General features: G+C 43.3%; 1 protein-coding gene across 20 annotated transcripts in view; it reads right to left on the minus strand.

Annotated features, from left to right (window-relative positions):
* The window catches only part of TENM3 (teneurin transmembrane protein 3), a 2657329-nt gene that overhangs the window by 1094981 nt on the left and 1536899 nt on the right, over window positions 1-25449 (minus strand). The window lies entirely within an intron of this gene.

A 25449-nucleotide genomic window follows, 5' to 3' on the forward strand; every position in this document is an offset into this window, starting at 1 on the left:
AAGAGCTTCTGTGCTGGACAATCCTCTTTTCCATATTTTGTGTGTGGCGTGATCCACGTCAGTCCGTGCACACAGGAGGCAAGAGGGTGAGCTGGCTAACATTTGCTACATACTCTTAGGTACTTGTCCCATTACCTGTACTGGCCTGAACACAGTCAGCTAGTTATCAGCAAAGCCTTCTCCTATGTGGAGAAAATGACCTAAACAAAGTCACTAGCACACTGAAGAGCCTGTGCCTGTCCATCCTGTAAGCAACCTGTTTTGACAGGATGGTGATGTATCTATGTCTCAGAAGGCAACAATGCAATGTGAATGCATCCTAACTTTCAAAAAACAAACAAACAAACAAAAAAACAATTGCCGTGTTATAGAGACATGTCCGAAGTATGAGACCAACCACCAATCACAACAATGGATGGACTCTATTGAAAGTCTATCCCCACACACTGAAAAGTCATCAAGAACTTTTCATATGATACGATCCTGTATATGAAAAAAAATAAAAATAAATAACAACTACACTATAGGGGTTATGGCATATCCAAAGAACAAAGAGACCATTTCCCCCCACCTGCTGTGCAGAGAATTATCAAACAGCCCCATTTAAGTGCATGTGGGCTAGGTCATCATGGAGAAATAGCCTACATTTGTGTTCTGGCTGCTGGATGTTACATTGTAGTTAAGTGGATTTCCAAAAATACTGCTGACAAAGAACAGCAGAAAACCTGTGATTTCAGGGCAGTCTATAGCTTTGTAGTATACTTGTTGCAGTTATTCCTCATTGACTTTAACTGCTTCTTCAAATAACCTACTATTCTACAAACACATTTACATACATTTTTATTCAGTTTCTACTACACAACCACTGCTACTTGGAAACAGACTTTAGCTGTGTAACTTGTTTTAAGAAAAAAATACCACTGTACTGTGTTAGCCAGAAGATAGAAATGATAAAAAAATAGAGTACTTAGTAGATGATGGGGTCAATGGCTTACTGAAAAGATCATGTCAAATTGCAAGCTTTTGAGCCTACCTAGGTCTCTTCTTCAGGTTTAAATGCATTTGCGCTCCTACAATGTTCTGTTATCCCCCAGAAATCATTATTTTGCCAGTATAGGATAGAATCAGATAGGATATTGTGTTCCAGAAGATTCTGTACCTGTCTCATTCACCTGAATGTAGCTTGAAAAACGACCTCACTGAGATGAATGGAAAAGTCACAAGAATACTGCAATAAAATCTGCTATGTGTGAATTCACCTATAAAGTAGTATGAATGTAAAAGGACATATTAAGGGAGATAAATAAAATTCTGGGCACCGGAATGTTGCCATGGATTGCGACAAAAAACTGGCACACATATTATTAAATATACTTTTAAATAAATAAATAAAAAGAAGGTTTGTACCACATTTGACAAAGGGGCATGGCCTAATGGAAAGTTGGCATGGCTTTGTTAAAAAGGGTGTGACCTACATGCACCAAAAAATGTATTACATTTTGGTATAAAAGTAAGACAATTTAAAAGGGATTTAAAACTTAGACTAGACTTTTTATTTGTGACACCAATTGTACTTTATAATGACATCAATCTTTGCACCACCAAATTCACGGCAAAGCCAGAAAAAAATTATTTGTGAGGAAAAATTAAAAAAAAAAAAACCTTTAGGGGACTTTTAGGAGGAGTCATTAGATTCCTCATACAGATCAACGTGGTTTCATAGAACCACATTGATCTGTGTGCTCTGCACTTGATTGATAAAGCCTGGTCCTGCCAGGCTATTATGGAGCTGGATGTGGATCCTCTAACCTGTGTGGCTGATGACTCGGACCGTATCGGGGAGCGGAGTCTAAGGTGCAGCTGGTCTACACCAGAGCCCGCCGCAAGGCACCACTGGCTTGCTGCGGCAGGCGACAGCAAGGTCGCTACCCCCGACACAGCTCGACCACACAGGTAGCTGGGCAACGCGAGGTACCAAAGAGTAAGGCAGGAGCGTAGTCAAACGCAGCAGAAGGTCAAGGCAGGCGGCAAAGGTGCAGAGTCAAATAATATAGTGGAAGTTCTGGATACACGGGTAAGGCTAACAGGCTATAAGGGTCGCTTAATCTCAGGCTAGGGGAACTGAAGATCCAGCAGAGAAGTGTGGGAGCCGCAAGGACTTAATGTGGCGTCAGGTTCAAACACTAATTATGGGCGCACTGGCCCTTTAAATTTCAAAGCTCCGGCATGTGAGCGCCCTAGGAGACGGGGACGCACATGCCAGAGCTGAGAGACAGAGGCAGCGGAGGAGTCAGATAAGCCTGGTAAGTGACAGGCTGGGACTCCCATGAGGGCGCGTCCCACTATGCGAAACCCAGCCCTGCCGACAGCAGGGACAAAGCGATCGCGGTCGGCGTTAGCACCCAGAGCACGGTCCTTAACACATGCTTTATCATTCACAGCACAACAGCTGACACAGTAGTAGAGGTTAAACCCTCCGGTTACCTCAGAAGTGGATCACGCCCCTGCGATCACGCTGCGGGAAGGCGACCCATCCCACTGGACCACCAGGAAGCAGTGAAAGGTACCTTTAGACGCTGATGTCAGCTTTGACAGCGGCAATCTAAAGGATTAATAGCCAGTCGCAGTGATCGCCACATGTAGGCAAACTCGAGACGGGAGCCAGCGCCATACGGCAATAACAGCACAAGGATTTGTATACACGCCCTTGGTCATTAACCTGTTAACGACCAATCATAACGTTATATTAAAGTCTATGGAAAATTGTCCTTTACTGCACACCTTGTTTAAAAACAGCCATAATTCCAAGGTTGGAATTATAGGTGGGTTTTTTTCAACATTATTAGACTTTTATATACAAAACTATTAGATAAAAAAACAGCATGTTTCATAACCATTCTTTTGTTTTAATTTTATAATGTTTGAACCCAGCCTCTGTCTATGTCAGGAACTATCCAGAGCAGGATAGGTTTGTTAAGGGGATTTGCTCCTGCTCTTAACAATTCCTGACATGAACATAGGTGTCAGCAGAGAGCACTGTGGTCAGACAGAAAAGAGCAACTCAACTTCCTCTGTAGTATACAGCAGCTGATAAGTACTGGAAAGATTAAGATTTTTATATAGAAGTATTTTACAAATATGTTTAAATGGGCACTGTCAGATATAAACATTTTTGATATGTTATAAAGCATTGCAAAACAGAATTGCTTTCATCAGAACATTTTCAGCATTTCACGCTGAAAAAGCCAGACAAGAAACTGGCCACTAGGGGTCCCCCTGCCTTCAGAGACAAATACCAGTCTGGCTGTGTCCAGCAGTCATCACCTACGTCATGGACCCTGTGTATGATTGACAGGTCTGCATGCAGGTCCAGCGCTGCTGTACTGTGAGCATGCGCATGTACCATTGAGCCTCTGGCGCATCATCAGGATGCAAAAGCAGCACCCGAAGTTACTGCCCCTGGAATGGGAGATACTTAGGGATGGAGAGTCCCATCCCCATAGAAAATTGATGCAGCTTCCTCATGGTGTTGCGGTCCCCCTGGCCAGGCTCAGCAGGCAGAGGACACAGCTCAGCAGCTTTCCCATGCTTTTTCTGGGGAGCTGAAGGGAGAGGCGCCCTCCTCAGGAGCTGCCGACCCCCAGACCTTGCCACCCGACTAATGAGAGCCCGGAGTAGGAGGAGCGGGGCGGGCATGGCAGGCACATGTTTATGTATAACTAATTATGTGTATATTTAGTACCTGTTCCATATTTGTATATGTTCTCTCCCTAACCTATCTCTCTCTGAAACTACAGCTCTCATAATGCCCTGACAGATATACAGGCTTTCAGGGCATGAAAGGAGTTGTAGTTTTAGAGTGGCTGTAGCAGAGTTACTGGTTGTGGATGGAACATCTAAAACTTCAACTCCAAACATACATGCCCTGACAGTGAAGACATGCTGGGAGTTGTAGTTTTGCTAATGCAAAGAAAGGTGAGCTGACAGCAGACTGAGGGAAGAGGCTGAGGCCTGCATAGTGAGGCCACACCCCCTCGCTTTGAGAGAAATTCAAGCAAGTGAGCAACAATAAAAGTTTAATCAACATAAAAATTATATATACGTGTTCAGGATTATGTGCTGAGTTTTTTGCACTAGTTGATTTAAATAAAATAAAAAATCCACCCCTTTAATTCTGTGAATTAAATAGCAAATTAAATAAATTTGTGCATTTTACGCTGTGTGGTCATGGCCTTAGACTATCTACTCTAGAGATGGGCAGATTTTTAAAAAATGTTATTCTACCGATTCGCTAAATTTTTCCAAAAAATTTGTTTTGATCCGAATATATTTGTGGCAAATTGCTATTAAAAATGGCTATTTCCTGGCTACAGTGAGCCTCAATAGGGGTGTAGAACAATATGCCTTTCCATAATACGCATATGTTGTATGCTGGGGTAGTGAAATAATGCTGTTATTCAGTATGACATGCAGATTACAGGTGTCACTATTAGAAACACTGCCGCAGAGCGGCACAATAACAGAGTCTGAATGTGGCAGCAGGGTCTGGGGACCATATGGTGTCCCTATTTAAGAGATTTTTGAGATGTCATTTGAAGAGTTTAAAGAGATTAACGAGTTTAAAGTGCCACCAGCAGCATGAGATCATATGGCGGCACAATGACACAGTCTGGTGGTGGTGGCAGCCTATGTAGGCTGCAGAGCGGCACAATTACAGAGCCTGGAGGTGGCAGCAGCATGACGAGACCATAGGGCGGCATAATGACAGAGCCTTGAGGTGGCAGCAGCATGACGAGACAATATGCATGTGGCACGTTTTGCTCCAGACTTCACACTGCTGCCACCCTGCCGACTTCCCCACTTTGCTGGCTCAGCTGCTGCCTCACTGGCAACCTGCCACCCTCTTCTTCTGATGATGATGATGATGAAGCCCCTTCTGCACCCAGCTCCCAAGTGTGATCGACTTCTTTATCATCGAGTTGTGTCTGCACGTCACTGATGTCATCCTCAAGTTCCTCAACAGTGTCTGCTTCTGGAGCCTGAACGCTCGCAACACCACCTCCCACGCCATTCTCCTCATCACTACTTGCCTGCCTAGCGGAGGAAGCGGCGGATGTCTCCTCCACATCTTGGCTGGGCAGTAGCTGCTGACTGTCCTCTAGTTGATCATCCTTGCTATATAATTGAACTGAGCACACAGCATTGAATACTTCTCTGCATGAGGGAACAGCATAGGACATAGGAGGCAGTTTAGAGGACAGGGACTGTTCCCGTGCCATGCCAACTGAGGGTTGAGTCTGAGGAACCCACTGACTGTTGACTGGGGGTGTAGGATGTCACTTGGGATGGAGTGGCTGACCGAGTTTACCAATCAATGACGGCTGCTGGGTTGCTGGCAGAGACACAACCGCTAGCTGACACCGAGAGCTAAGACCTCTCGCTGCGACTCCTGATGCCACGTGCCCCTACTCTGCTGCAACCTGTGCCTGCACCTAATAAATTTAGGCCTCTGCCATTCCTCTATGCATGGCCTGGCACTTTTCTGTTTGACATACTTCTAGAACAGTGGTGTGCATATATATTTTACTTTTTATAGAACAATATTCCCCTATACGGCTGCAACAGAAACTTGTAGAACACTCAATGTGTGTGCATATATACCTGCTTTTACACTAACAGGCCACTATATGCTTTAAACAGTAAATACGTACAACAGCGGAGTGCGACTATATTTTACTTTTTATAGGAAAATACGCACCTATACGGCTGCAACAAAACGTGCATAACACTCAATATGTGTATATATTTCTGCTTTTACAGTAACAGGCCACTATACACTTGAAACAGAAAACACGTACAACAGTGGAGTGCGTATATATTGGACTTTTTTTTAGAGTAATGCTCCCCAGTACGTTTGCACCAGAAATAAGCGTAACAATCTAGTGCATAAGTCTTTTAGTGCTTTTACACTAACTGTCCCCTATTAGCTTTAAAGGAAATCTGCATCAGAATGACCCACACTAAACCTGTTACACAGGCTTGTAGTGCAGGTGATCCTGATTAAAACGCTTCTTACCTGGTTAAAAATGGTTCAGCGGTTCTTCAGATATCTTTACCTTTAGTTTTCTGTTGTTCCCTGGCTTGGGACTCAGTGGGAGGTCTTTTCAGCTCAGACTCGGCTATACGTCATTCTAGCTGGGCGGAGCAGCCGCCCGGCTCATGAATATTCATGAACTTATCATCATAGTCTAATTCCTTTTTCGAGGTCACGTGGGGAGGGCCGCGCATGCGCCGCGTTCCGTACACCCGGAAGCGGCATTCTCCCTCCGTGCCGCTTCCAGGTGTACGGAACGCGGCGCATGCACGGCCCTCCCCACGTGACCTAGAAAAAGGAGTTAGACTACGATGATAAGTTCATGAATATTCATGAGCCGGGCAGCCGCTTCACCCAGCTAGAAAGACGTATAGCCGAGTCCGAGCTAATAAGACCTCCCACTGAGTCCCAAGCCAGGGAATAACAGAAAACTAAAGATAAAGATATCTGAAGAACCGCTGAACCATTTTTAACCAGGTAAGAAGCATTTTAATCAGGATCACCCACACTACAAGCCTGTGTAACAGGTTTAGTGCCGGTGATTCTAATGACAGATTTCCTTTAACCAGAAAAAAATGCAGAACTGCAGAGTGCGTATATATTTCACTTTTTTCCCAGTAATACACCCATTACAATTACAATAGAAAAAAGCATACTCTCTCTCTGAACTGTCCCTGCCTGCACTACAGTTGCTTGCAGTTTTTAAATGGGGATTGCTTCCAGTTTTGAACTCAATTTTCAGACTCTGTAACAACTTCTGAACTGTCCCTGACTGTACTATGGTTGCTTGCAATCTTTGAAGGGGGAGTGCTTCTTGTGATGATCTCAATTGGCAGACTATGAAATGACTTCTAAACTCTCCCTGCCTGCCTGCCTGCAGTGATGTGGGCTTGAGGTCAATGGATTTCCCCTGTGTATTGTCAGTAACACTGATTAATGACCACACGGTGTCTGCGCTCTCTCTCTAGCCAGAACGAATGCGGGCTTGAGGTGAATGGATTTGCCACTATAAAGATCTGTATTGTCAGTAACGGTGATTAGTGTGCACACACAGTCTCTCAGCAAAATGGGAAATGCCTGTCTTTGACAATGGCTGCCGAATATATAGGGCTGTGACATCACAGGGCTGGCTTGCTGCTGATAGGCTGCAGTCCTTCCCAGACTTCCTTGCCCCATGTCTTCACACGTGTAGCTGCCATTTTAGCCCCCTGGCCCGCACAAAATATAGTGAATGAAGCAATTCGTTACCACGAAGCGCTAGGAAAGTCAGATTCATTCAGAATCAAATTTTTCATGAAATTCATAACAAATTTGACGCCATTTTAGCCCCCTTACCCACACAAAATGTAGTGAATGAAGCGAGTTGTTACCACGAAGCACGAAAAAATTTGTATTTGTTCAGAATCAAATTTTTCATGAAATTCAGAACAACTCCGACTTTGTCAGCTTCGATTCGCCCATCTCTAGTCTACTCTAAAGTAAACCTACAGTTTATATTTATCTATCTCCATTGTTTAACAAAATTGATACAACTGTAGTAAATCATAATATTTTAATGTCCCATGAACAAAAATGTCATGATAATCCCATACCACAACTTATTAGTGAAATTTCTGGATCTGTGTATGAGAGACTTCTTTTATGCAGGTCATAAATTTTTTTTTTTTTTTTTTTTTTTATAAATGTAGAAGAAAACATTATTTAACAAAACCAATATAAGAATAGCAAAGGAAAGTATTTTAATATTTCATGAACAAACATTTCATGATGATTTTGAAATTAGAATGACAAATTGTTTACATTTTGAGTTGTCCTCAAATGTACAGAATGAATATTTGATAAAAAATCTGTATAATTCTAAAGATAATGATTATATATTTTTTTATTATTATTATTATTACTATCTCAATTACAAATACAGAGTATTAAATAAAGTGTGTACCTTTCCTATGGATTGGTAGGAGCAAACTCGCTTCCCCTGTGTCTGACTGTGGCATCTATTCCAAAGAATGACAGCTAAATTGAATCTACTCTGTCGATTTGAGTGAAAAATTAACACTGTGTCAATGCACAGAGAGGAGGAAAAAGAATCTCTGTGTTAATAAATGCCATTTAGAAGAACAAAGATTGTGAAATAGCTCATGTGTGTATAGTTACCGGAGGACAGGTTGACTTAACCTTTCTTTCATTCACAGCCAAATGTATGTTATGTAGTTGCAATTAAAATTTATTGTGGATGAAAATGATGTTTTACAGAAACCCCAACACAGTCTAAACCTCAGTTTTTTTTAAATCAGACTTCTTGCTAGTTACAATCTAGTAAAGCACAACTAATGTCTATAATATATTTTCTAAGGAGCTTGTAATATATGACACGTAAATTAAAAGCAAATGACAATTTACTCTTATGTAGATTTTCTCTTCTCCAAGGACACACAAATATGACTTATATAGTAAAAACTATTTAGAGCTAAGTCACAATATGCTGTCTGTCAAAATATAATCAAATTGAATGGACTGTAACAACTATATTTCACAAAAAAATAATGATACACACCATTATAGAAGAAATCATCTTGCTTGGGCAAACAGAACAGGTAGTGCTGCCTGGCTGCTGTCTCCAGAATTACCATAGAGAATGCATGGAGGGGGGGTGTTGACCCTGCTCAGTGCATACGATATAATAAGTCCATCTGGTTATGGCAGAAGGGTTAAAGAAGAACTTTAGCCAAAATTTACTTATTCCCTATCCACAGGATAGGGGATAAGTAGCTGATCGCAGGGGGTCTGACTGCTGGGATCCCAGACAAACGCCAAAATGGGACCCTCTCAGTGAGGAGCATTTGTCGTCTACCGGTAGACAGCACACACTCCATTCATTTCTATGGAAGTGCTGATGATGCCAGAGAACTGCACTCGGGTCTCTTCGGCGCTCCAATAGAAATTAATGTAGCGCGTGCCGTCTACCAGTGGATGACACACACTCCTTATTGAGAGACGGGGTCCACAACATGTGCTCCTCACTCAGAGCCAGGTCCCATTCTAGAGATTGCAGGGAGTCCCAGCGTTTGAACCCCTTGCGTTCAGCTAGCTGGATTTCTCATTTAAGTTCTCTGGTGATTGGCTAAAGCATCCTGTATTTTGACAATGCCTGGGCACATCAAGAAGCTTGGAAATTAATGCAATCACATCTGCTTTCAGCATGCACACCCTTCTCTGGTGTATATTAATTCCTTGTCATTACATGTTGCCTCTGTCACATCCCTCCCCTCATCTCGCCCCCTCCCATAGACATGAATGGAGGGGGTGTGGCGTGACATTATGACCCCAGACGCAGATCCCGTATAGAATGCAGCAGCTGCAGGGAGATCGCGGGGGGTCCCAGCGGCGGACCCCGGCTATCAGACATCTTATCCCCTATCCTTTGGATTGGGAATACATTTTTTTTGCCCGGAATACCCCTTTAATATCTGTGCAGTGTTTGTTTATTGTTATGGACCTTGTTGTGCCACTGCACTTACTCAAGAACAGAGACCACTGGCCAGTTAGGGATGTGTCGCTTAGGGTACATACTCAACTAGGCAGGGAAAGTGGCTGTGGGTAAGCTTAGGACTGCACATATCCTTGCCCTACATGATACAGGGAGATTTGGGTGCCATTCTGAAGGAAAGGTGTTGTCGAATGCTGTAGTATCCCTAACGGCTAGGCTGAAAAATGCAGGATTTCAGTATATATATATATATATATATATATATATATATATATATATATATATATAGTACAGACCAAAAGTTTGGACACACCTTCTCATTCAAAGTTTTCCTTACTTTCATTGCTATGAAAATTGTAGATTCACACTGAACGTATCAAAACCATGAATTAACACATGTGGAATTATATACATAACAAAAAAGTTTGAAACAACTGAAAATATTCTAGGTTCTTCAAAGTAAAGATTCAAGAGGTAGTCACCTGAAATGGTTTTCACTTCAAAGATGTGCTGGTGTGCAGGAGGAGGTGTGTTGGTGTGGGGGTGCTTTGCTGGTGACACTGTTCGGGATTTATTCAAAATTGAAGGCATACTGAACCAGCATGGCTACCACAGCATCTTGCAGCGGCATGCTATTCCATCCGGTTTGCGTTTAGTTGGACCATCATTTATTTTTCAACAGGACAATGACCCCAAACACACCTATAGGCTGTGTAAGGGCTATTTGACCAAGGAGAGTGATGGGGTGCTGAGCCAGATGACCTGGCCTCCACAGTCACCGGACATGAACCCAATCGAGATGGTTTGGGGTAAGCTGGACCGCAGAGTGAAGGGAAAAGGGCCAACAAGTGCTAAGCATCTCTGGGAACTCCTTCAAGACTGTTGGAAGAACATTTCAGGTGACTACCTCTTGATGCTCATCAAGAGAATGAGTGTGCAAAGCAGTAATCAAAGCAAAAGATGGCTACTTTGAAGAACCTAGAATATGACATATTTTCAGTCGATTCACACTTTTTTGTTATGTACCGTATTTATCGGGGTATACCACGCACCGGCCTATAACACGCACCCTCATTTTACCAAGGATATTTGGGTAAAAAAAGTTTTTTACCCAAATATCCATGGTAAAATGAGGGTGCAGGTGTGCGCGTGTATACCCCGATACACCCCCAGGAAAGGCAGGAGGAGAGAGGCCGTCGCTGCCCGCTTCTCTCCCCTGCCTTTCCTGGGGTCTAGAGCCCTGCTGCCGGCCCTTCTCTCCCCCTTGCTATCGGCGCCGCTGCCCGTTCTCTCCCCCTGACTATCAGTGTCGGCGCCGATAGCCAGGGGGAGAGAAGCTGCGCCGACAGCCAGGGGGAGAGAAGGGGCAGCGGCACCCATTGCGCCGCTGCCCCGTTGCCTCCCCCCATCCCCGGTGGCATAATTACCTGGGTCGGGTCCGCGCTGCTCCAGGCCTCCGGCGTGCGTCCCCTGCGTCGTTGCTATGCACGGCGCGGCGCACTGACGTCATGCGCTGCGCCGTGCAGCGCATAGCAACGACGAAGGGGACGCACGCCGGAAGCCTACAGCAGCGTGGACCCGACCCAGGTAATTATGCCACCGGGGATGGGGGGAGGCAACGGGGCAGCGGCGCCGGCAATGGGTGCCGCTACCCCTTCTCTCCCCCTGGCTATCGGCGCCGGTACCGATAGTCAGGGGGACAGAACGGGCAGCGGCGCCGATAGCCAGGGGGTGAGAAGGGCCGGCAGCAGGGCTCTAGACCCCAGGGAAGGCAGGGGGAGAGAAGCAGGCAGCGACGGCCTCTCTCCCCCTGCCTTTCCTGGGGCGGTATCGGCGTATAACACGCACATAGACTTTAGGCTAAAAATTTTAGCCTAAAAAGTGTGTGTTATACGCCGATAAATACGGTATATAATTCCACATGTGTTAATTCAAAGTTTTAATACCTTCAGTGTGAATCTGCAATTTTCATAGTTGTAGGAGAAGGATTGGTTAGCATACTGTTTGCATAAACATAGATAGATATAGATATTTGAATCTTCACTTGAGCATTGACTTTCACTACAAAGCTCATGTTCATGTGGCCATCTTCATAAGAAATATTATTATTTGAACTGACCAGGTGACCATCTTAGTATGGTCCCTCTTCAATTTATCTTTCTTTTTGCTCCCAGCAAGGCCAATTTTGCTACCTACAACACTACATAATATATTGCAATATTAGCTTCTGGCACCTGGAGTTAGAATAAGTGTTTCTTTCTTTGTATATCATAAAAGAAAATAAGACTGACAGGAAACCCCGTGGGTTGAAAACGGGATTCTACCAAAGAGGAAATAAAGGCAGCTTGTGGGAAAAAAGACTTCTGGTGACATGAGTTGTATGACAATAATATATTTTTATTTTATTTTACACTCATTCATTACAGTTAGTAAACACAAATAAAAATACTATCATATAAGTTGTATTTTAGTTTAGAATAAAAACATCTTTATTATCTTAGTAAACAATAATTGATTGTATGCACTTCTGTAGCCATATGTTGTGAAAATATAATATATAACTGATAAAATATATCTATTCGATTATTCGGGTCATGAAACGCCATCATAAAAAAAAAAATATATATATATATATATATATATATATATATATATATATATATATATATTGGCATTAGATGAAAAAAAAAAAATATTGTGCATTTTGTCATTAAAAGTGGTTTTCTTCCATAGTTTACATAGTCAGTAATGACTGAACAATGCTACTTTTAATGCTGTCCGTGAACACAGATAGATTCAAGTAATCGAAAAGTCAGTATAATGGCCTAAACAACATCATAAATATTCTTTTATTTTTCTATCCCATTATATGGTCACTATAAATAATGCATTATAGAACCACACACTCTGCTGTCATTGCAGCCTTTCCCAGGAGCAGTAAAAAAAGTAAAAAATAAAAGATATCCTTTTTTTTCCCCCTTAAACCTACAAAAGTACATCCTTGGTTTTGGCCATAACCTAACGCACACTTATGTTTTTATTTTATGGAGTTTTACATAAAGACTCCTTCCTGTTGTCTCACATTTTATATACTGTTTTATCTAACCAGGAAAGTATGTTGGGCTGGTCTGCAGAACTTATAGGAAAAATAACTTGACCTGCAAAAACTCTTGTTTTATCAACTGTTACATTTAGAATAGAAACAGAAGGGATTGTTTAACTATCCATGCAGACATTATGAGGCAAATGTAATATAGGAAATTTAAGAGAGCAGCTTGGGCTGTAACCAGCTTTCCCACTTCAGATTTATCCCCCACAGATGTCACTGTGGGATTGAGCACTATGCATTATGGAAACCCGATTGAAATCTAGGCAAGTTTAAAAAAAAGTATCTAGGCAAGTATTAAAAGTCTTTTCATCTACAATACATTTCTGTTCTTTTTTTACTTCATACTTTTATACTGAGATATAATCATTAAGGAAATACTGAGCCCACAATTGAGGCTGCACTACTGAAATATACTAAAGACAAATTACTTCCTATTTCACTAAGGTACAATTCACTCATGAACGCCTTGTATTACTTAAAGTGCCTGCCCATACACCTTATGCTAATGTAGCCCGTCAGTGGATTCGGCCAACTAATGTGTATGGTGGCCTCCCGACTCTTCCTTTACAGATGATGTCAGAAAAGGGTCACTAAACCAAAATAAAAAGCAAACACCTCACTAACACTTTATCTACATAGATTGGCTGAGCCCCCTTCACATGCTGCATTTGTGGCTATAGAGAAAAGGGTCAGGCTGGTTGTATTTTTACCCCCAAAATCTTTTGTTCTTAGAGGGATACACTGGTGCCAGAGCTGCCTGGCTGAGGCTGACTTCTCCCCATAGACATCACATACCGTATTTATTGGCGTATAACACGCACTGGCGTATAACACGCACCCCCATTTTAACAGGGAAATTTAAGTAAAAAAAGATAAAATGTTAAATAAATGACTTGGATTAAATGCCGCATAATCCTCCCAACTTCGTTTTCTTCTGCACCTCAGTTTGGTACTGTCCCCTCCAGTGCCACATCATTCCTTCCCTTTTATCAGTCCCTGTGCCACATTTACCCCTCTCATCGCCTCCCCCCATGTCTCATCATTCTTCCATGTCTCATCATTTCCCCCTGTCATAGACCACCACTAGCCATACAGACATTAAGCATTTAGTGCCTCCCCCCACCATCATTTCCCCCTGTCTCATCATCCCCCCCACCATGTCTCATCATGTCCCCCCATCATTCCCCCCTCATCATACCCCACCCTGTCTCATCATGGCCCCCATCATTCCCCCCATATCATTTCCCCATCTCATCATCCCCCACCCTGTCTCATCATGTCCCCCATCATTCCCCCCTCATCATCCCCCAACCTGTCTCATCATCACCCCCAACTTGTCTCATCATACCCCATCATTCCCCCCTATCACATCATCCCTCCATCATGTTCATCCTATGCCAGTGGTCTTCAACCTGCGGACCTCCAGATGTTGCAAAACTACACCTCTCAGCGTGCCCGGGCAGCCATCGGCTGTCCGTGCATGCTGGGAGTTGTAGTTTTGCAACATCTGGAGGTCCGCAGATTGAAGACCACTGTATATGCTATTCTTCCACTTTCCTTACCTGGCTGCGCTTCGGCTGTCTTGCGGGCTGTGGTCAGTGAAGCAGACGAGTGACGTCCTCTCCTGGCTCCTCTGCGCGGCATCAGGGATGTCACTTTTTGGCAGTGACTACAGGAAATGAAAAGTGACGTCATTGATGCCGTGCAGAGAAGCCGGCATAGGACGTCACTCATCTGCTTCACTGACCGCAGCCCACAAGACAGGGAGGTAAGGAAAATAAACAAAACTATGAATAGCAGGGAAAGGGGGAATGATGAGGGAGGGGGAAGGTAAGAAAAATGAAAAGTAAAACTGTCACTTGTTTTCTCCCGCACTATCCACAGGTACTAGTGGATAGTGCAGGAGACGCTGATTAAAAGACCGGGCAGATCCGGGACAAGATAGGGTTCATTTTAATCAGCGTCTCACGCACTATCCACTGGTACCTGTGGATAGTGCGGGAGAAAACAAGTGACTGTTTTACAGAGCGGGGAGGAGACGCCACTAGTCACTGATTTAAAGTTAATAAAGTTAATACTTAACAAGCAGCCGCTGCTGCGGACCTCTTTAAATCAGTGACCAGAAGATTTATCGGCTAATAACACGCAGACAGGCTTTTTGCCTTAAATTTAAGTTTTAACCCCTTCATGACCCAGCCCATTTTCACCTTCATGACCTGGGCATTTTTTGAAAATCTGACCACTGTCACTTTAAACATTAATAACTTTGGAATGCTTTTACTTATCATTCTGATTCCGAGATTGTTTTTTCGTGACATATTCTACTTTATTTTATCGGTAAAATTTCACTGATATTTGTATCCTTTCTTGGTAAAAAATCTAAAAATTTCATGAAAATTTTGAAAATTTAGCATTTTTCTAACTTTGAAAGTCTCTGCTTGAAAGGAAAATGGATATTCCAAATAAATTACATATTGATTCACATATACAATATGTCTACTTTGTGTTTGCATTAAAAAATTGACAAGTTTTTACTTTTGGAAGACATCAGAGGGCTTCAAAGTTCCGCAGCAATTTTCCAATTTTTCTCAAGATTTTCAAAATCTTAATTTTTCAGGGCCCAGTTCAGGTTGGAAGTGGATTTTAAGGATCTTCATATTAGAAATACCCCATAAATTACCCCATTATAAAAACTGCACCCCCCAAAGTATTCAAAATGACATTCAGTAAGTGTTTTAACCCTTTAGGTGTTTCACAGGAATAGCAGCAAAGTGAAGGAGAAAATTCTAAATCTTCATTTTTTACACTCGCATTTTCTTGTAGACCCAATTTTTTAATTTTTACAAGGGGTAAAAGGAGAGAAATCACCCTAAAATTTGTAACCCAATTTCTCTCGAGTAAGGAAATACCTCATATGCGTATGTAAAATGTTCGGTGGGCGCAGTAGAGGGCTCAGAAGGGAAGGAGCGACAATGGGATTTTGGAGAGTGAGTTTTTCTGAAAGGGTTTTTGGGGGGCATGTCCCATTTAGGAAGCCCCTATGGTGCCAGAACAGTGGACCCCCCCCACATGTGACCCCATTTTGGAAACTATACCCCTCATGGAATGTAATAAGGGGTGCAGTGAGCATTTACACCCCACTGGCGTTTGACAGATATTTGAAACGGTGGACTGTGCAAATCAAAAATTTAATTTTTCATTTTCACAGACCACTGTTCCAAAAATCTGTCATACACCAGTGGGGTGTAAATGATCACTGCATCCCTTATTACATTCCGTGAGGGGTGTAGTTTCCAAAATGGGGTCACATATGGATATTTATTGTTTTGCGTTTGTCAGAACTGCTGTAACAATCAGCCACCCCTGTGCAAATCGCCTCAAATGTACATGGTGCACTCTCCCTTCTGGGCCTTGTTGTGCGCCCTCAGAGCACTTTGCACCCACATATGGGGTATCTCCGTACTCAGGAGAAATTGCGTTACAAATTTAGAGGGTCTTTTTTCCCTTTTACCTCTTGTGAAAATGAAAAGTATAGGGCAACACCAGCATGTCAGTGTAAAAAATTTATTTTTTTACACTAACATGCTGGTGTAGACCCCAACTTCACCTTTTCATAAGGGGTTAAAGAAGAAAAAGCCCCCCAAAATTTGTAAGGCAATTTCTCCCGAGTACGGCGATACCCCATATGTGTCCCAAAACTGTTGCCCTGTAATACGACAGGGCTCCAAAGTGAGAGAGCGCCATGCGCATTTGAGGCCTGAATTAGGGATTTGCATAGGGGTGGACATAGGGGTATTCTACGCCAGTGATTCCCAAACAGGGTGCCTCCAGCTGTTGCAAAACTCCCAGCATGCCTGGACAGTCAATGGCTGTCCGGCAATACTGGGAGTTATTATTTTGCAACAACTGGAGGCTCCGTTTTGGAAACAGTAGCGTACCAGACGTTTTTCATTTTTTGGGGGGAGGGGGGCTGTGTAGGGGTATGTGTATATGTAGTGTTTTTTACTTTTTATTTTAGGTTAGTGTCAGTGTAGTGTAGTGTTTTTAGGGTACAGTCACATGGGCAGAGGTTCACAGCAAGTTTGCCGCTGGAAGTTTGAGCTGCAGCGCAAAATTTGCGCCATCTCAAACTTGCAGCACTCACTGTAAACCTCCGCCCATGTGAGTGTACCCTGTACATTCACATTGGGGGGAGGGGGCAAACATCCAGCTGTTGCAAACTCCGAGCATGCCCTTTGGCTGTCCGTGCATGCTGGGAGTTGTAGTTTTGCAACAGCTGGAGGAACACTGGTTTGGAAACACTAAGTTAAGTAATAAACTTTCAAGTGTTTTGCAACCAAACTTAGTGTTTCCAAACCAGTGTGCCTCCAGCTGTTGCAAAACTACAACTCCCAGCATGCATGGTCTGTCAGTGCATGCTGGGAGTTATAGTTTTGCAACAATTGCAACAGCTGGAGGCACTGAGGTAGGAAACGGACAATGTTTCCCAACTAGTGTGCCTCCAGATGTTGCAAAACTACAACTCCCAGCATGCCCAGACTGCCAAGGCATGCTGGAAGTTGTAGTTCGGCAATATCTGAAGGATCAGATGTTGCCGAACTACAACTTCCAGCATGCCTGGGCAGTCTGGGCATGCTGGGAGTTGTAGTTTTGCAACATCTGGAGGTCCACAGTTTGGAGACCACTGTATAATGGTCTCCAATCTGTGCTCTTCCAGATGTTAGAGAACTACAACTCCCAGCATGCCTGGACAGACTGAGCATGCTGAGATTTGTAGTTTTGCAACATCTGGAAGAGCACAGATTGGAGACCATTATACAGTGGTCTCCAAACTGTGGACCTCCAGATGTTGCAAAACTACAACTCCCAGCATGCCCAGAAAGCCAAAGGCTGTCTGGGCATGCTGGGAGTTGCAGTTTTGAAACTCTCAGAGGCAGCAGTGAGATCGCTTTACGGCGATCTCACTGCTGCCAATGAAGATGCTGCACTGCTGCCGGAAACTCACCTCCGGGACGCAGCGCAGCCAGGACCGCACGGAGGACGTCGGGACCGCACGGAGGATGCCGGGACCGCTCGGGACACCGCTCGGACGGGTAAGTGACGCCGGGGGACGGGACAGGGACACTTAGCAGAGCGGTGTGTGTCCCGATCCCCGTGATCGGGACTCACACACCGCGCTGCTAAGTATTTTCATAGCGAAACGCTGCTATCAGCTAGTCAGATTTGACCAGCTGATAGCAGCGATCGCTGGGGGGGGTGGGGGACGAAACCCCCCGTGGTCGCACGGTAAGATGGCTGGCTATCAGTGATAGCCACCATCTTTCCAGGCGCTGCGGGATGCCGCGAGTAGCGGCAGTAATATCCATGACGTACCTGTATGTCATGGGTCGGGAACACCTTGCCACCCATGACGTACAGGTATGTCATAGGTCGGGAAGGGGTTAAAAGTGCGTGTTATATGCTGATAAATACGGGAAATGTTTGTCCCTGACAAACATTTATGTGCATGGGGAGATCAGGATAGATAACTGCCTGCCTAGCAAATGTTTGGCCAGAATTTTTTTAAACGTATAGCCATCTTTAAAGTGAATGCATATAGATCGATATATCTCTCCTGTCTGACAGTACTTCTCTGTGCTCTCTCCTATCCTATCAGACAGTACATAGGAGTGCTAGCCCACCCTCACTTACTGGACTTTGACCTTGCCTGTGCTTCAGCTTTGACAAAGCCATTATTTCTATAAAAAGGAAATCAACATTTTCTCATGAAGTATACTAGAAAGGTTAATGCTTTGCCAAGATGTACAACATATAAGCATCTTTTGAATCTGACAGTGCCCATTTAAGTTAAGGGGTTAGAATAAACCATGCAGATTTCAATTTTGTAATATATAACATAGTAAAATTGAAAATTCTTATGTTTTACAGAAAGGGAAACAATAGAAAATTTTGTGTTGACATATTCCCTTTTACCACCATAGACATGGAAGGGCCCATAGGAGCAGCAAAGATGACTGGGGCTGTACTTGTCTATCCTCAGCACTCCCATATATAATGAATGGGAAGCAGTCTGTACACTGTGGCTCCATTCAAAGCCCAATTTTTGAGGACCATTCTTGGGATTACCGGTTGTCCTAGCAGTTGGGACCCCTTGATTACTATCCTGTGTACCAAGGATAAGGGTCTATGATGCTAAAACACTGCAATACTAACAATACTGCAAATGACAGCCTGTAACTCTGTCCTATTATATCTCAGTATGAAGATTAGATACTAAACATTTTTATGTGCATTTAAGGACTTTACATTTTTTTTCTTTCTGCTACATCCCCTAGGCCAAGTTGATCCATAGGCCAGGTTGATCTAAAAAGTTTTAGATTTTTTTAAAGCGGTACAAAAATATAAAAGTATCTAGCCATGGGTATCATTTTAATCGTATTAACCCACAGAATAAAGAATATATGTAATTTTTATCGTAAATTGTACAGTGTGAAAACGAAACCTTGCAAAATGTGCAAAATTGTGGTTTCATTTAAATTTCCTCCATACAAAAATAGTTTTTTGTTCGCCGTACATTTTATGGTAAAATGAGAGGTTTCATTACAAAGTAGAAGAAGGAAAAAACGAAAACCCAAAAATAAAATTGGCCTGGTCCTTAAAGAGAACTCCAGAATCCAAAATTGCACCTGCTGCCGGGGCCGTCACACTGCCGCTCAGCCTAACCCCGGCCGAGTTGGGACTTTGCTGCGGCCGGTAATTGGCTGAGAGCATTATGACTCGCCGACCACCGTAAACCAGGAAGAGGATCGCGGCGGAGACCGGAGTGGGTTACCGGAGGTACCGGGGGAGCGAAGGAAGGTATGTATCTATTTTTTTTTCCACTGCCGGCAGTATGGAGGACAATTTTTCTATTCTGGAGTTCTCCTGTAAAGTGAAAATGTGCTTGGTCCTTAACCTCTTAAGGACCCAGGACGTCCTGTGATGTCCTGGCACCCTGGGCCTTAAGGACCCAGGACGTCCTGTGACGTCCTGGCGGTTTCCGGTCCCTGTCGCGCACCGGGCAGAGATCGGAAGCGGATGCCTGCTGAAATGCTTCAGCAGGCATCCAGGGCCGAGTAGGCCATGTAGGTCCCCCATGTTGGTGATCGTCGCAAATTGCGAGGGAAATCGCCCCTGCGATCTGCGGTGATACCGGGCTGATCGGGTCTCTGGGACCCGACCGCCCGGTAATTTTGCATGATCCAGGTTTTCACAGACAGCCAGGACCATGCTGAAGCATAGGAGCGAGGTGGCAAGCCTGCCACCTCCTCCTATCCCCTGCGATTCCTCGGTTAGTTAACCGACCTATTGCAGGGGGGGGGTTACTTCCTCCCGCCCTGCCCGGCCCCTGGAAGTCCGGAGAAGACAGGAGGAAGACCGCAGGACGCGACGGGGGACGGGGGAGTGCTGGAGCCCGGCCCCAGTACTTACCTCGTCCCTGAAGACCCAGATCCCGGCGGCGGAGTCAGCGGCTGTGGCGACAGGTGAGTTGATCTTCGGCGGCGTTGTGGGACCATTGCAGCAGTCCAGACCGCCGTAAAGCGATCTGGACTGCTTCATCTGGTCCCCTTACACTACAGCTCCCAGCATTCCCAGACAGCCCTTGGCGTCTGGGCATGCTGGGAGTTGCAGTTTTGCAACATCTGGAGGTCCACAGTTTGGAAACCACTGTGCCCTTCCAGATGTTGCAAAACTACACATCCTCAGCATGCCCTTACTGTCCAGGCATGCTGGGAGTTGTAGTTCTGTAACATCTGTCCCTTCAGATGTTGCAGAACTACAACTCCCAGAATGCCTGGACAGTTTTGGCATACTGGGAGTTGTAGTTTTGCAACATCTGGAAGGGCACAGATTGGGAACCACTGTATTAGTGGTCTGCAAACTGAAGTCCTCCAGATGTTGCAAAACTACAACTCCAAGCATGCTGGGAGTTGTAGTTCGGCAACATCTGGCTCTAAAGGTGTTGCCGAACTACTACTTGCAGCATGCCTGAGAATGTTTGGGAGTTGTGGTTTTGCAACAACTGAAGGCACACTGGTTGGGAAACATTGTCTGTTTCCTAACTCAGTGTTTCCCAACCCGTGTGCCTCCAGCTGTTGCAAAACTATAACTACCAGCATGCACTGATAGACTGTGCATGCTGGGAGTTGTAGTTTTGCAACAGCTGGAGGTCCCCCCCCCCCCTGTGAATGTACAGGGTAAATTCACATGGGCAGGGGCTTACAGTGAGTATCAGGCTGCAAGTTTGCGATGCAGCAAATTTTGCGCGGCAGATCAAACTCGCAGCAGGAAACTCGCTGTACTCCCCAGCCCGCGTGACTGTACCCTAAAAACACTACACTACACTAACACAAAATAAAATAAAAAGTAGAAAACACTTCATATACACATACCCCTACACAGCCCCCTCCCCAATAAAAATGAAAAACGTCTGGTACGCCACTGTTTCCAAAATGGAGCCTCAAGCTGTTTCAAAACAACAACTCCCAGTATTGCCGGACAGCCGTTGACTGTCCAAGCATGCTGGGAGTTTTGCAACAGCTGGAGGCACCCTGTTTGGGAATCATTGGCGTAGAATATCCCTATGTCCACCCTATGCAAATCCCTAATTCAGGCCTCAAATGTGCATGGCGCTCTCACTTTGGAGCCCTGTCGTATTTCAAGGCAACAATTTAGGGTCACATATGGGGTATCGTCGTACTCGGGAGAAATTGTGTTACAAATTTTGGGGGGCTTTTTCTCCTTTAACCCCTTATGAAAAGGTGAAGTTGGGGTCTACACCAGCATGTTAGTGTAAAAAAATTAATTGTTTACACTAACATGCTGGTGTTGCCCTATACTTTTCATTTTGACAAGAGATAAAAGGGAAAAAAGCCCCCCAAAATTTGTAATGCAATTTCTCCCGACTACAGAGATACCCCATATGTGGGCGCAAAGTGCTCTGGGGGCGCACAACAAGACCCAGAAGGGAGAGTGCACCATGTACATTTGAGGTGATTTGCACAGGGGTGGTTGATTGTTACAGCGGTTTTGACAAACGCAAAAAAACAAAACCCCACATGTGACCTCATTTCGGAAACTACACCCCTCATGGAATGTAATGAGGGGTACAGTGAGAATTTACACCCCACTGGTGTCTGACAGATCTTTGGAACAGTGGGCTGTGCAAATAAAAAATTTGGTACAGCCCACTGTTCCAAAGATCTGACAAACACCAGTGGGGGGTAAATGCTCACTGGACCCCTTGTTACGTTCCTCAAGGGGTCTAGTTTCCAAAATGGTATGCCATGTGGGGGTTATTTTGCTGTCCTGGCACCATAGAGGCTTCCTAAATGCGACATGCCCCCCAAGCAAAATTAGCTCTCAAAAAGCCAAATATGACTCCTTCTTATCTGAGCATTGTAGTTCGCCCGTAGTGCACTTCAGGTCAACTTATGGGGTACCTCCATACTCAGAAGAGATGGGGTTACAAATTTTGGGGGTATTTTCTGCTATTAACCCTTGCAAAATGTGAAATTTGGGGGGAAAACACACATTTTAGTGAAACTTTTTTTTTTTTTTTTTTACATATGCAAAAGTCGTGAAACCCCTGTGGGGTATTAAGGCTCACTTTATTCCTTGTTACGTTCCTTAAGGGGTCTAGTTTCCAAAATGGTATGCCATGTGGGTATTTTTTGGTGTCCTGGCACCATAGGGGCTTCCTAAATGTGACATGCCCCCGAGCAAAATTTGCTCTCAAAAAGCCAAATATGACTCTTTTTCTTCTGAGCATTGTAGTTCGCCCGTAGTGCACTTCAGGTCAACTTATGGGGTACCTCCATACTCAGAAGAGATGGGGTTACAAATTTTGGGGGTATTTTCTGCTATTAACCATTGAAAAAATTTGAAATTTGGGGGGAAACACACATTTTAGTGAAATTAATTTTTTTACATATGCAAAAGTCGTGAAACACATGTGGAGTATTAAGGCTCACTTTATTCCTTGTTACGTTCCTCAAGGGGTCTAGTTTCCAAAATGGTATGCCATGTGTTTTTTTTTTTTTTGCTCTTCTGGCACCATAGGGGCTTCCGAAATGTGACATTCCCCCCAAAAACCATTTCAGAAAAACGTACTCTCCAAAATCCCCTTGTCGCTCCTTTGCTTCTGAGCCCTCAACTGCGCCCGCCGAACACTTTACATAGACATACGAGGTATGTGCTTACTCAAGAGAAATTGGGCTACAAAAATAAGTATACATTTTCTCCTTTTACCCCTTGAAAAAATTTAAAAATTGGGTCTACAAGAACATGCGAGTGTAAAAAATTAAGAGTGAATTTTCTCCTTCACTTTGCTGCTATTCCTGTGAAACACCTAAAGGGTTAAAACGCTGACTGAATGTCATTTTGAATACTTTGGGGGTGCAATTTTTATAATGGGGTCATTTGTGGGGTATTTCTAATATGAAGACCCTTCAAATCCACTTCAAACCTGAACTGGTCCCTGAAAAATTGTGATTTTGGAAATTTTGAGAAAAATTGGAAAATTTAACTGAACTTTGAAGCCCTCTGGTGTCTTCCAAAAGTAAAAACTCGTCAATTTTATGATGCAAACAGAAAGTGGACATATTGTATATGTGAATAAAAAATAATATTTGGAATATCCATTTTCCTTACAAGCAGAGAGTTTCAAAGTTAGAAAAATGCTACATTTTCAAATTTTTCATCAAATTTTGGGATTTTTCACCAAGAAAGGATGCAAGTTAACACAAAATTTTACCACTATGTTCAAGTAGAATTTGTCATGAAAAAACAATCTCGGGATCAGAATGATAACTAAAAGCTTTCCAGAGTTATTAATGTTTAAAGTGACAGTGGTCAGATGTGCAAAAAATGGCCGGGTCCTAAGGTGTAAAATGGCTGGTTCCTTAAGGGGTTAAGGGGTTAAACTTTAATGAAGATCAAAGGCTATTTATCTATTCTGGTCATGGAAGTTCAATTACTGCTTTAATGCTGAATAATAAGTCTACCCCTTGGTGGCAACTATAATTTTATTAAGTGTGCAAGTATTTTTTTTCTGAATCAAAGTTGTCACCAATGCTGTTAGTGTGTAGCTACTTGGCTGACAAAATTAGTTAAGGGGATCAAATTATTAGTCAGTGATGCAAGTTACAGAGGCGGGCTGTGACAACCTCAGTCTTTTTCAGATTGTCTGCTTTATGGAAGGTGAGAAAACTGAGCTGTGCTTTGGCCATTGGCTAAATTCTACAGAATCTGTCATATTAGTCTGTTCTGCAATTCTTCATTTTTTACATGGTGGAAAAGTAAGACACTTCTTTCAGCAAACCCAGATGGTCATTTAACCAGATACATTACAGTCTGTCATTTTTTATCAACAGATCTGAGTCAGTACTAATGAGAGTAAATATAGACATACTTTATAGAGACAGCATGTATTAAAAACCTGGCCTGTGCACTGATAAAACAGGATTAACGCCTTACTTTTCAGTGGATATTACGATAACCAGTAATTACCATTTCAAATAAAAATCGATATGCAGTTCTTAACTAGATAGATAGATAAAAAAAAACTGAAAAGAGGATCACACTCCCGCTATCTCTTGCTGTGGGTGCCTGCTGGCAAAAACCCGGGTCAGGGGTCGACCATGAAGACAAAAACCAAAAAAGATCCAGCAGCACTCTGAGGAATGTCATGAATTAGTGTTTGGCTTTTTTCATCAAATACTTTCAGCTGCCTGACACAGCCATTATCAAGCTTGATAATGGCTGTGTGAAGCAGCGGAAACATTGCTGCACTATTTGATTAATAAAGCGAAACACTAATTCATCACATTCCTGGGAGTGCTGCTGGATCTTTTTTGTTTTTTGTCTAGATAGATAGATAGAGCAAAGTAAAAAATAAATAAATAAAATAAGCAAACTATTTATATGTTGTTATCAGTGCAGAAATATCAGTTTAGTCATTGTAAACTTATTCATTCACCTTTATTTCCCGTTGTAAATTAACAATGGCAATGGGAACCCCAAGGTGTCAATTTCTATGAAAGATTGCTCCAGAACTGTTGTTTTATGGGGAATACTTACAAATCCTATTGTTCTGTAAATTGTGTAAATTCACGCAGGAAACTTAGAGCAAAAACTACACCTAGGCCGAAGGCCAAACAAAAAAGCACTAGTTTCACAGTTAGTGAATAGTTAATATAAAATGTTTGATTTGTTTGGGGAGATGACTGTATAGTATATAACAGGATTATGTTACTGTGAAATAAGCATAATACATGTGATTGCACCTCCACACCCCTCTCTCTCTCTCAAATGGTCCAGCTTCAAAGAAAGACAATCACAGACCAATGTAAATGAAATAAATCAGATTTCCCAAACACATTTGAAATACCGTGTCAGACAATTTTCTTTCAGCTCACAGATGAGACACAAAAGCTTCACTGCTCTCTATATACTGGGCCCAGCACATATCTATCAGGACTGCCTAAACCATACAAAACCCCATCCCCCACTGTCTAGACCTTACTTCAGACTTTACTATCCAAGTTACTCTATAGACCTGCAGGGAAATGTAATAATCTACCGGTCTAGCTCACTGTTGCAATCTACTAGTTTATAAAGAAAAGGACAACAGACACGACACATTACATCTTCACGAAGGAATGAGCAAACATTTTACCCATACAGGGCTTATCTTCCCTCAACTAACCCCAGAAG

The sequence above is a fragment of the Hyla sarda genome, chromosome 1, assembly GCF_029499605.1.
Source record: "Hyla sarda isolate aHylSar1 chromosome 1, aHylSar1.hap1, whole genome shotgun sequence".
In the NCBI taxonomy this organism is placed as follows: domain Eukaryota; kingdom Metazoa; phylum Chordata; class Amphibia; order Anura; family Hylidae; genus Hyla; species Hyla sarda.